At 38.4% G+C, this 12328-nt stretch overlaps 1 long non-coding RNA gene across 2 annotated transcripts in view; it reads right to left on the reverse strand.

The window, feature by feature from the left end:
- Positions 1-12328, reverse strand: part of LOC147572981 (uncharacterized) — a 72522-nt gene that overhangs the window by 56361 nt on the left and 3833 nt on the right. For both annotated transcript variants that reach the window (XR_015245426.1, XR_015245425.1), the window contains exon 2: positions 11646-11751. This is a non-coding gene — a long non-coding RNA (uncharacterized LOC147572981). The remainder of the gene's footprint in view (positions 1-11645; positions 11752-12328) is intronic.

Below are 12328 nucleotides of genomic sequence, written 5' to 3' on the forward strand. Positions count from 1 at the left end.
AAAAAAAAAAAAGTCTTGAGTGTTTTGCTTAAAACCGGAAAGCTATTCTCCCACTCCATACAGAGAGATATGGAGTGTTGTTTGCGTGGTAGGGGTTTTATTGAACGACTCAGGATGTTGGATTTCACAGGCTTGTTCTAGTATTTAACATGTCTTTTATTAGTCAATAAGACTCTCTTATTGTTTGGAAAGATGTTTGGATAGCCAGAAAACACTTCTTCAAAGTTCTAATGAGATGACAATATTCTGCATGTGCACGCAGAGAATGAGGGAGAGAGAGATTCCCAAGCAGGCTCTACACTCAGCGTGGAGCTTGACACAGGGCTCGATCTCAGGACCACTCACCACCTGAGCCAATTATCAAGAATCAGATGCTTAGGCATGCCTGGGTGGCTCAGTTGGTTTAGTGTCCGATTTTGGCTCAAGTCAAGATCTCGATCTTGTGGTTTGTGGGTTCGATCCCCTGCATGGGCTCTCTGCTGTCAGCACGGAGGCCACTTCAGATCCTCTCTCCCCCTCTCTCTGCCCTTTCCCTATTCGTTCTCTCTCTCTCTAAATAAATAGACTTAAAAAAAATTAAAGAATCAGATGCTTAACTCACTCAGCTACCCAGGTGCCCTGAGATGACAATATTCTTAAACTCACTGAGCCCATTTCTTCATCTGTAAAATGAAGATGTGCTCTACACCTTGTCTACTTGACAGGCTTCTTTTGAGGATTTGATGAGGTCCTTCTATTCATTTATTCATTTGGTGAATATTCACCATGAGCTTATGAGCTATGCAGCATACTGAGAATATAATGCTCAGCAAGAGAGAGATGGTTCACACCTTCCCGAAGCCTCCTGTTAAGTGGGATAGCTAACGTATATATGAAGTATAAAGAACATTGCCTGGCACCTCAGTAGATGTCAATAAATATTAGTCTCCTAACTGTGATGGTTAATTTTATGTGTCACTTTGACCAGAGTATGGAGTACCCAGATATTTGGCTAAACAGGATTCCTGCTAAGTCTGTTAAGGTGTTTCCAGAAGAGATTAGCATTTGAATTAAACTGAGTGAAGCAGATGGCCCTCCCCACTGTGGGTGGCACCATTCAATCCCTTGGGGGCCTGAAAAGAACAAAAAGGCAGAGGAAGGGAGAATTCACCCTCTGCCTGACTGCTAAACCTGAACATTGGTTTTCTCCTGCCCTTGGACTAGGACTTACACCCCTAGTTCTCAGACCTTCAGACTTGGACTAGAATTTATACCAATACTTTCCTTGCTCGCAGGCCTTTAGACTCAGACTGGAACAATACCACTGGCCTTCCTGGGCCTCGCGCTTATAAATGGGGGACCACTGGGACTTCTCAGCCTCCAAAATTGCATGAATCAATTCCTTATAAATAAATCTCTTTCCATAGTGGGTCGTTTTTGGTAAGCAGAACCGGGTTATACATATACCTGGTCCCTTATTTAGTAGGGACATATTGCGCAGATTTATGGCAATCCTAGGCCATTGCTACTCATTCTGTAAACATAGCAGTCATTCTTCTGTTCTAGAATATAGAACTTGAGTGAGAGAGAGCAAGTGATTCAAATGATCTTCCCTAGAGAGCAGGGAAATGCAATTTTATGCCCAGACCAGAGATGATTCAAAAGTTTACCAAAGTCCTGGGAACTTAAATTGTCGGCAGGGATAATATTGTTGTTCATCACTGTCTACTTATTTTCTATTTAAAGAGTTTTATCTCTCTAGTAGAGGGGGTTGGTTTAATAGAGTGTCAGAGGAAATGTTGAGTGAATGTATTGATTGAATGTATGATGATAAATGGGGGCAACTTATCTCCTAATCTTCCTCCAGGTTTGCCTAGCTGAGGGTGAATAAAATTATTTTTAATATAGCCAAGAAGGTCTTTTCTCATTGCCTTGGGATTGTGGTATCATACATGTGCCGGAATGACTTCTTTTCTGGAAAAAAGTAAGAATTTGTAGATTGGCACCAGGTGGAAGATATTTTCACACATGTTTCTTTATGCCGGAATGTCAAGTTCCATCATTCAGCTAGGAACAATTAAGTTATGCTAGGATAACAGTTAAGGAAGGAAACAAAGAAATACACACACTGTTCACATATCAAATACGACCACGGTTTACAGAGAAGACGGTCATAATACCTCAAGGAGGAAAGCAAGGATCTTCATAACCAAAAGCAAGAAAAGGTTTCTGTGGCACTGCCACACATTGAATGCAAAACAGAAGCCACCTGAAGGGACAGGAGGCATGAGACTTCAACGAAGGAAATACATTTTATGTCAGATGGCATCCTCCCAGATGAAAGATTTCTGGAAAAAGTGATACAGAAGACAGCGTTCTTAGTATTGCGCACCACTCCCTTTTGCTTGCTTGAGGCAAATGCAATGCTGAAAAGGTTTTTACTCTGATGCTCTAACAAGAAGTACACTTCTGTCACATCCAGAGTGACTGATAATGCTCAGGCCTACCCATTACTCCATTCAAATAATAGGGTTTACTTGCTTTTAAGGTCACTTGCACTATAATGTTGTTATTGTCCTTCTGCTCTGCAGTCTTATTTTCTCAGAGGATTGGGAGAAAAAGAGAGGGGTATTGGGCAGCACTCATTCATGGGCATAAAGCCACTGTCACTCTTTCCCTGCGGTTTTAAATGTTCTTGCCCGTGACAGACATCCATGGAACAGAGGGGTCAGTGGGAAGTGAAGCTTGGGTTTTTCCAGAGGGATCCAACAGCAACAACAACAGAAATTCACTCCTGGGGATTTTTTCTTTGAGTTCAAAACCGGGTGGAAATACTTCAAGAACATTTGTATCTCAAGAAAGCTGGTGGTGCTCGAAATAAAAACACCATAGATTACAGAGTGGTAGGAGAAGGTTTTTAAATCAGAATTTCACTAAATTTCTAATTTCAAATTCCGTTCAATAGTCAGCCACACCTCAAAAGCGGCCATAAAAAAGTTCATTCAAATCTGAAAACAAAGAATCACTTCTTTCTAGAGGATGTAGTTTAATCTGTATTCTGTCCCGTCACTTTTATAGAAGGAAACACATGGCCTCAAACTTTGCTTTCTGGCTATGATAATTTCCTATTATAGGTTTGTCTTTAGTTTCCAAAAATCTCATATGCTTAAGGTTTTGGAGCCATGTAAATTTCTGTTCTATAGCCTCATTTTCACAGATTGATAGAAAAAGAGAGATGAACTGGGTAGCCTGAAAAAAATAAAGGCTTTTAATGAATCTGAAATAGTTTGGGAAATTCTAAATTGACTATTGTTGTTGCTGTTGTTTTTGTTGAAACAACAAAATGAGGAAGCTTAAAATAGTTTGTTGTTTTCAAATAATTTTTTGTTGCTGTTAAGTAAGCTCTATCACCAATGTGGGGCTCGAACACCTGACCCCGAGATCAAGAGTTTCATGCTCCACTGATTGAGCCAGCCAGGTGCCCTGGGAAGCCTCAGATAGTTAATAAAGCACTGGACTCCTGGGTTCTAACACTGTGTAGCTGTGTGACATTAGGCAAGGCACCATACTTCTCTGGACCTCTATTTATTTGTAAAATGGTATCTTCGACTACAGCATCTCTAACTATATGAATGTGTGATATATATGTTATATATATGTATATATGTTATATATGTTATATATATCACACATTTATATGATATATATATCATATATAAATATATGTATCATATATGTGATGTATATAATTATGTGTAATTGAATAGGAGAACTATGTTTGTCTGTAAATATACATATCTCCTGAAGCAAGGGTACATAGCAGTCAATGTAGTCTCTGGAGCAATGTCCTGCTTGCCTCCTGGGCTGATTCTGCCTCCTTTGTTTAATTTTAATTTTTGAATTCTAGGGTCCAATCAATGATTATCTGTTGCATTCACTTATCCTATCTCTTGACCCTCCCTTGTTCTATAATTTCCCAACCTTTTTTGGTTTGTTTCATGATACTGACAGTTTTGAAGTGTTCAGGCCAGTTGTTTTGCAGAATGTCCCTCATTTTAGATTTGTCTCACTGTGTCAGGGTTAAACATTTTCTGAAGGCATATTATATACATATTGTTGTATCCTCAGTGTATCACATCAGAGGCATGTGATGTCATAACTGGTGATGCAGTGTTTGATCATTTGCTTAAGGCAGCAGGTACCAAATGTCTGCAGTGTGAAAATTCCCCTTCCCCATAAAGTCTCGTGAGAGTGACACTGAGACTTTATGAATATCCTGTTTCCCAAAGGTTTTGGCACCCATCACCAATGGTGGCTGTAAAATGGCTATGTTTTGATAGTCCTCTATAAAGGTGAATTGGGATAACTCACAGAACTCTGGCAGAATGGAGGAAAGAATTAGTCAGTCAGTGTGGACTTGACCACAGATAAATCCTGGCATGTGTGTTTGTATTTGTGTGCAGTGAAGGTAGAGGTACAGAAACTGACATGCTGTTAGAATTTTAAGCACTATTGGGGCACCTGGGTGGTTCAGTTGGTTAAGCGTCCAACTTTGGTTCAGGTCACAGTCTCACAGTTGGTGAATTGCAGCCCCACATTGGGCTTTGGGCTGTCAGCGCAGAGCCTGCTTCGGATCCTCTGTCCCCATCTCTCTCTGCCCCTCCCCCAGTGGCTCTCTCTATTTCTCTCAAAATAAATACACTTCAACAAATTATAAATTAAAAAAATTTTTTTTTAATGTTTATTTATTTTTGAGAGTGAGAGACACACAGAGCATGAGCAGAGAAGGGGCAGAGAGAGAGGGAGACACAGAATCCGAAGCAGGCTCCAGGCTCTGAGCTGTCAGCACAGAGCCCAATGTGGGGCTCGAACTCACAAGAACCATGAGATCATGACCTAGGCCAAAGTCGGATGCTTAACCAACTGAGCCATCCAGGTGCCCCTATAAACATTTTTTAAAGCAGTATTAAGTGAAGACTAAGGTTGGAGTCCCTAACATGGGGAATACAAGAAAAGTAAACTTTTATCAGGTGTTGAGTGGAACAAACACACTCTACTGTTTCTGTCTTTACAATTTTTCCATAGTATGAGACAAGACCTAAAGCTTGAGAAGAATGGCACATATAATACAAATAATCTATAAAATCTTTCTTTTATTTTAAATGTTTATTTATTTTGAGAGAGACAGTGGTGGAAGGGTAGAGTGAGGGGGGGAGACAGAATCCCTAGCAGGCTCCACACTGTCAGCACAGAGCCTGATGTGGGGCTTAAATTCACAAACTGTGAGATCATGACCTGAACCAAAATCAAGAGTTGGATGCTTAACTGACTTAAGCCACTCAAGCGCTCCTCCTTCTTACTTTTTATGGTCAGTTACCTCTTCCTTCTTTTTTTTCCCCACCTTATTTTGGTCCCATTATATATTTGGTTGTAATATCACCTTATTTCTGTTACGTGAGATTAAGTTATTATTAATAAGAAATGCAATTAGGGGCACCTGGGTGGCTTAGTCAGTTAAGTGTCTGCCTTCAGCTCAGGTCATGATCTCACAGTTGGTGGCTTCAAGTCCAGTGTCCGGCTCTCTGCTCTCAGCACAGAGCCCTCTTGAGATCTTCTGTCTTCCTCTCTCTCTGTCCCTCTCCCAATTGTGCGTGCTCTCTCTCTCTCAAAAAAGAAATAAACATTAACAAAATTTAAAAAATGTAATTAGAAATTAATAACATAGAAGCAAAAGTTGGCAATAGATTTCACAGGTCAGGAAGTGCTTGATTCCATGTGATCAAACCAAACTAACAAAGAATCTGAGCAGGCCTCTGTTTTTATCATGAAGAAATGTACCACAATGTGTTTCTATTTGTTTTCTTCATGTTTCTCTGATTCGTGGCACTTATTTTCAACAAAAGCAGAATTCTATACTAATGTGTAAGACTAGTTATTAATGGCAGAGAGAACAAAACAAATATTGCAATAAAGAGAAAACATTCTGCATTGAGGAGCAAAAATAAATAATAATGGCAATAACCATGATGATGATCAAGAATGTTAATGAGCTTTGATAAAGATCCTGGAAAGCAAGGTATTCTAATAAGAGTACAATACTGGAACAGAGAGCATGGAAGGTGAGTTGTGCAGGAAATTACATCTGAAGTGGCAAGACCAATCTGGCGTAGGAAATGAAGAAGTAAGACCATGGAACAATATATCCCATGTATTCAAGCAATAGACGTAACGAAGTCAGAGCAAAGATTTTTTTGCTCTGCAGAATTATACTAACATATGTCTTCTTTCTTATCTTTGTGTTTCTCTAATTTATCAGATGATTTGAACTCAAAGCAGGCAGAACAATGTTTTACTATGATGTCAGTGTTTTAGGAAAAAGAGCCAGAAATCTGAAAAGTAAGCTTTTTGCAAATACAAAGATGTCATTGTTGCTGCTGTTGGGCTTCTAGAATAACTGTATGATTGTTAATTATGAAAATAGATAATAATAGTGGATACAATTTGTCTTTGAATAGGAGTGCTATGCCACTAAAACATGCACAATAGAGATTATAGGAACAATCAACAAAGTGCAGGATATTAGAAAGACTTACTTTTAAGTTGCAATATAGCTAAAATACACTGTTAAGAACCCAAAAATATCTCATGAATGAATATTAAAATAGTCATATTTTATTGGTTTTGTATAAAACTACCTACAAGTGGGAGAACCTTTTCAAGCCCTTTTTAAAAAATACTTCTGCAATTTGCTGGAGCAGTGATTTCCTTTCTTTTTTTCTTTGAGCTACAGTGGCTAATCTGATTTTGGCGTTTCAGTAATTATGCCAATTAATGTGTGCGGAGAGTAATTTCATTTGTTGAAATGGATACCAGGTGAATATGTAATTAGTAGAAGGTTGTCTCTTTAAGATTTTGTGTGCAATTTTACATTAGCCACGATAGGGAAGAGCAGAGTCTCAAATATAAATAATTTCTAGTTAGTGATCAAAACGATATCCAGTTTATATCCTGACAATTGAAATTAAATTCTGATTTCTTCCTACCTCCTCCTACCAATCAAAGACACATTGTAGGGTGAACAACTGTCCCAGTTCATGGAAAATGGTCCAAGTTTTGGCACTGAATGTCCTCTATCTTGAGAAACCCTTTGATTCTGGGCAAGCCAGGTCAGTCACCTCATATCCACATCTTATTTGAAAAGAGATATGATACTCACAAAGTTTTATTTATAATAAAATTTAACATATAGAAAAGCAATTTAAAAAGAAATTTCCATCTATATTACTACTAAAATAAAGCAACAGTATATGTTGTTGTGTTCCTTCTAAACTTTATACAGACTATATAGCAGTTCTAAAAACAATTGTTGTCACAAGGTGTGTGCAATTCTATGTTATTAGTTAATAAAATCGATATCCTTACAATATGGATTTTAATAAATTCATAAAATTCCATGTTATAAAGTACTTAAATATAGGACATTTCATTTGTTTCATTGCAGGACATTTGTTGTTTTTGTTTTTTTCTCCCCTATTATAAATGATAAGGCTGTAAGTATCTTTGTGTATGTAATACTCATTTTTTAAATTAAAGAAATAAAACCTATGGTAAAATTATATTGATAACATATAAACAGTTTAAAATATCAATATTTTCTTCTAATAACTAGTTTCTTATCAATTACCCTGCTACTTAAGTAACTGTTTCATGAAAAATCCTGGTAATATGAGCCCATCCTAGAAACTGGGTGACATTCTTTATTTGAATAGTTGAAACAGTATGTTTATTTGTTTGTTCTAAATATCAAGAAATTTTTATCATACACGAAGATTTTCCTTTTTTTAGGATCTTTCAAAAGGAAAAAGGCACTTGAAAAAAAATGAGATCACTGATAATCATACTTCATAGGAAACTCTCCTGTGTTCCAAAATTGAGAGAGGCACTGAGAAGTTCAGAAATGCTACCAACTCATTTTTAAACACAGATGCTTGGTAGGAGTCCATTTTAATATTAAGTATGGCCAAATCAACTGTCCTTTGAGGCTTCATTTTAGGATTTCTGAAGTAGATACATGAAAATCCAAAAATTCAAGTCTTCATCTGTACTGCAAGACACAACAGCCCAAGACTACAAAATCTAAACTCAAATACGGGAAGGATAAATCATCAAACCACTTAAATTTATTGATTACCTGCTACTTCCTACCCAGTCCCTATCCTATAGAGTTTACCAAGTGATAAGAAAAAGTCACAGGATGTGTATATAATAACGAAATAATAAAAGAATAAGTTCTATAACAGTGTTGTAAGCAAAGGAGGTCCTGTCTCCTTGTGCACCTGTGTTATTTACAATGACAAAAAAACTACAAGCCACTTGTAACATCATTCTAGACATGTCTCTCAGGCAAGAGAAACAAAAGCAAAAATTAACTATTGGGACCCCATCAAAATTAAAAGCTTCTGCATAGCAAAAAAAAAAAAAAAAAACAAACAAACCAAAAAACAACCAACAAAACTAAAAGACAACCTCCTGAAGGGAGAAGATATTTGCAAATGACATATCCGATTAAAGGGTTAGTATCCAAAATGTATAAGGAACTTCCACAACTCAACACCCAAAAAACAAATAATCCAATTAAAAAAATGGTCAGAAGACATAAACAGACATTTCTTCAAAAACATCCAGATGGCCCACAGATACATGAAAAGATGTTCAACATCACTCATCAGGGAAATGCAAATCAAAACAACAATGAGATATTACCTCATACCTGTCAGAATGGCTAAAATCAAAAGCTCAAGGAACAATGGGTATTGGCAAGGAAGTAGAGAAGAAGGAACCCTTGTGCACTGTTGGTGGGAACAAAACTGGTGCAGCTACCGTGGAAGACAAAATGGAACACAAAAAATTAAAAACAGAACTACCCGGGGCGCCTGGGTGGCTCAGTTGGTTAAGCGGCCGACTTCGGCTCAGGTCATGATCTCACGGTCCGTGAGTTCGAGCCCCGCGTCGGGCTCTGTGCTGACAGCTCAGAGCCTGGAGCCTGTTTCAGATTCTGTCTCCCTCTCTCTGACCCTCCCCCGTTCACGCTCTGTCTCTCCCTGTCTCAAAAATAAATAAAACGTTAAAAAAAAAATTTAAAAACAGAACTACCCTATGATCCAGTTATTGCACTACTGGGTATTTACTCAAAGAATTCAAAAACACTAATTCAAAGAGATATAAGCACCCCTATGTTTACTGCAGCATTATTTACAAGAGCCAACTTAGGGGAGCAGCCCAGGTGTCCACTGATAGAGGAATGGAAAAAGAAGACGTGGAATATTAGTCAGCCATTAAAAAGAATGAAATCTTACCATTTTTAGTGACCTGGATGGATCTAGAGTATATAACTCTAAGTGAAATAAGTCAGTCAGAGAAAAAGACAAATATCATATGATTTCCTCATATGTGGAATTTAAGAAACAAAACAACCAAAGGAGAAAAAAAGAGACAAAACAGAAAACAGACTGTTAAATATTTTATTTTATTTTTTAGAGAGAGAGAAAGAGACAGAGTATGAGCAGGGGGAGGGGCAGAGAGAGAGGGAGACACAGAATCCGAAGCAGGCTCTAGGCTCTGAGCTGTCAGCACAGAGCCTGACATGGGGCTCAGGCCCAGGAACCATGAGATAATGACCCGAGTCAAAGTCAGACACTTAAACAACTGAGCCAACCCAGGCGCCCCTCTTTTTTTTTGTTGTTTATTTATTTATTTTTGTGAGAGAGAGAGAGAGAGAGACAGACAGACAGAGAGACAGAGAGAACACAAGTAGGGAAAAGGCAGAGATAGACATACACACACACAATCAAAAGCAGGCTCCAAGCTCTGAGCTGTCAGAGCAGAGCCTGATGTGGGGCTCAAAGTCAGGAACTATGAGATCATAACCTGAGCTGAAGTCAGATGCTTAGCCGACTGAGCCACCCAGGCACCCTGGAAATGTTCTATTTCTTAAGCTACTGAGAGACTGCATGATTGTTCACTATATTAATCTGAAATCTATAATAATATTTAAAATATACAGAAATTAAAATACCATGTAAGTAGAGAAGAGACTGTTAATTCTGAATGGAAGTAGTGATTGGAGTAAGTTCTTTGGATGAGTTGGTTTTGATGGATAAATGGCTCTTGATGGGTAAGGAGATATTCAGTGAGTTTGGATGGCAGGAAAGAGATTCTGGGCTGATGCACTAGCATGGGCAATGGCATGCAAGTCTTCTAGGCAAGAGCTTAGCTTAGGATGCGTAGAAATATGCTGTAGGAAAGGACGTTGATGACATAACTGGGACCAGACCACAAAAGGCCTTGAACACAGAAATGTAAAATAACTGTTATGTTCTATTTTATTACTTGTATTTTTTTTTAAGTTTTATTTAAGTGATCTCTACACCCACAGGGCTCGAACTCATGACCCTGAGATCAAGAGTTACACACTCATCTGACTGAGCCAGCCAGACACCCCGATAATTATTATGTTTTATAAATAGAAGGTTGCAATTAGGTCTGGGCTATAAGTTATTATATTCTTCATGCAATTCCAAAGGATTGATAATTTTTCAACCAGGATGTTCTCTATTCTGAATCTGGTCATTTTAGATCTTCATTGTTCTTCAAATAAAAATGAAAACAGGGTGCCTAGGTGGCTCAGTCGTTAGAGCATCTGACTCTTGATCTCAGGGTCGTGAGTTCAAGCCCCATGACTTGGGTGTGGAGCCTACTTAAAAAAAGGAAAACACGGGGTGCCTGGGTGGCTCGGTTGGGTAAGCTCAGGTCATGATCTCACAGTTCATGAGTTCAAGTCCTGCATTGGGCTCTGCTCTGATGGCATGAGACTGCTTGGGATTCTGTCTCTCCTTCTCTCTGCCCCTCACTTGCTCGTGCCCTCTCTTTTTCTCTCTCAAAATAAATAAGTAAACTTAAAAAAAATGAAAACAAAAAAATCACAATTCATCACAAGTCATCTACCAAATCCAATATAGAAATTGTTCCTCAGGGTTATGATTTGTAATAAATACAGAGATCTTCCATTAGTACCTTTAAAAAGTCATTTAGGGGCGCCTTGGTGGCTCAGTTGGTTAAGCGTCTGACTCTTGATTTCGGCTCAGGTCATGATCCTATGGTTTGTGAGTTCGAGCCTCATGTCAGGCTTGGGGCTGACTGTGCAGAGCCTGCTTGGGATTCTCTCTCTCTCTGTTTCTCTCTCTGCCCCTCCCCTGCTTATGCACTCTCTCTCTCTCAAAATAAATAAGTAAACATTGAAAAAATTTTTTACATTCATTTAAAGTTTTTTCTTGTGATTATCCATCAATTTCCCCATCTGACCACGTCAAGTAGAGCCATTGCCCTGAAAAGGGACAGGAAGACTGATTAATTTTGTGAAAATCTAACGTTCATTAAAATTTGTCAGAACTAGGGCACCTGGATGGCTTAGTCGGTTGAGGGTCTGACTTTGGCTGAGGTCATGATCTCATGGTTTGTGAGTTCAAGCCCCACATTGGGCTCCCTGCTGTCAGCCTGTCAGTGCAGAGCCTGCTTTGGATGCTCTGTCTCTCTCTCTCTCTCTGCCACTCCCCCTCTTGAACTCTCCCCAAAATAAATAAATGTTAAAAAAAAGTTGTCAGAACTACCTTTTCATAAGATCATCATTTGGTTACCAGCAGATATCTTTCATTGGCTTCACACGGCAATGTCTGAAGACTATGGGTTGATCGATGTGTCATTCATCACAGGCACCTGTAGAGAGGACCAATGTTTACTGTACAATATTATGGAAAGCAGCACAACATTCAGCAAGTTGAACCACACATTTCATCCCCTCACTGTTTTTGAACATTAAAACTGCAGTTTGAAAAACAACTTCCAATGCAGAAAAAAAATTAAAACAGCAGGTGATAATTAGGGCAAACTTACAACAATGTTCTCGCTGATGGGCTGTCAGTTAATGCAAGCTATCACTTCTCCCCAGGAATACTTATTACTAAAAACAACTTATGAGGGTTAAAGAAGGGATAGTAAATGTGTTATTCTCCTTGTTTGCTCATTTGGAAATGGCATAAAGATAGATCCATTAACCAGCTCTGTACCTTGTCTCAGGGCAGATTCACGTGCAAAATAACTGAAAGTTATAAACGACTAAAACATAAACCTTAAGCTGCCTTGAGTTAAAAATCAATCTTCCTAATAAATTAAATTCAAATATTATGTACTAGTATGTAATATCAAGAAGGATGTATTCATAATTGCCGTGTTGGCAGAGTGCAAAGTGCAAGACATCAGAGGGATATAAAAATTTAGTAATTTAGAAAATCCG

Source organism: Puma concolor, chromosome E3, assembly GCF_028749965.1.
Source record: "Puma concolor isolate L17-30 chromosome E3, mPumCon1.1.hap2, whole genome shotgun sequence".
Lineage (NCBI taxonomy): Eukaryota > Metazoa > Chordata > Mammalia > Carnivora > Felidae > Puma > Puma concolor.